Source organism: Gossypium hirsutum, chromosome A07 (genome assembly GCF_007990345.1).
Source record: "Gossypium hirsutum isolate 1008001.06 chromosome A07, Gossypium_hirsutum_v2.1, whole genome shotgun sequence".
Classification (NCBI taxonomy): Eukaryota; Viridiplantae; Streptophyta; class Magnoliopsida; order Malvales; family Malvaceae; genus Gossypium; species Gossypium hirsutum.
Genome location: NC_053430.1, coordinates 50,264,626 through 50,265,952, shown reverse-complemented (window position 1 = coordinate 50,265,952; position 1,327 = coordinate 50,264,626).

The following is a 1,327-nucleotide window of genomic DNA, read 5'->3' as shown; positions in this document are numbered from 1 at the left end:
CAACATGGTATTTGCATCTAAAAACAAACACGAAGAGAGCCAAAGCTCCATAGATATGAGACTTACAATCAACATGGTAGTTGTATAAAAAACAAAGAGAGCTGAAGCTCCCCACATATGAGATTCATAATCAACATGTTAGTTACATTTAAAAACAACATACAAACAACATGTAGATAAAATCCAACATAAAATGAGATAATTAGAATCCAAAAATAATATAGAATAAGTGAAATTGTTAAGGAACTAACATGGCAAAGATGTAATAAAAAGCAACCTAGTAAAAGAAGACCATAAGTTTAAGTCTAAACTTGATTTGTAGAATTTAAGGTCTATGACTACAATATCATGATTGTAGAATCTGAGTTATGTACATAGACTCAAGATTATAGAATTCAAGGTTTGCGGTTGGATAATTGTTACCAAAAAATTAGAGGTTTATGGATGTAGAATAGTGGTTATAGAATCGTTATTATAAAATTTGAGGTTCATGGTTACAAACTCATGACAATAGAGTTTGAGCTTATGGTTATGGAGTCGTGACTATAGAATCTGAGGTGTGTGGATATGGAATCTAGACTATAGAATTTGAGGTACAAAATATGAGTGTTAAAAGAGCTTTAAGAGACCTATAAATGAAAAAAAGTTAATGAAACCCAAAAATGGAGATGAAATGTGTTAGGAAAGCTTATTGAAACCCACAAATAGAGTCAGCTTAAAGAGACCAAAAAATGATAGAAACTTCAAGAATCCAAAATTGAAGAGAAAATTGTTGATAAAACTTCAAGATACCCAAATAATAGAAAAAGTTTCAAGAAAAACATAAAATAGAAAATGTTTCAAGAAATCCAAAAATAAGAAAAGCATCAAGAAATCCCCAAAACTACAGATAAATTTCAAAAATGGAGATAAAATATGTTAAAAAAGTTTTACCCAAATATGGAAGTAAGTTCAACAAATGGAGAAAATGCTAAGTGTAATGACCCGGTTTCCAGTAGTGTTAGAAAATGCAGCTTTGAGACCCCATTTTCGTAAACTGAGTCCTTAAATATTAAATAAGGGTATTTACAGAGTTAGGGTATAGGTGAACTGAAATTTATTTAAGCAATTTAGCTAAAATTGTGTTTAATTTTGGCTTAAGGATTAAATTATAAAAGTTTAATCGCTACAGATTTTTAATTAGATTAAGGCTCAGGAACTTAAATAGCAATTATCGAAAGGACAAAAAAGGCTAATAGCCCAATTTTAAGTGGATAATAGTGGGATGTGATGTTTATTATCATTAGCATAATTCAATTAAGGATTATGGTTTAATTAATTATGATTA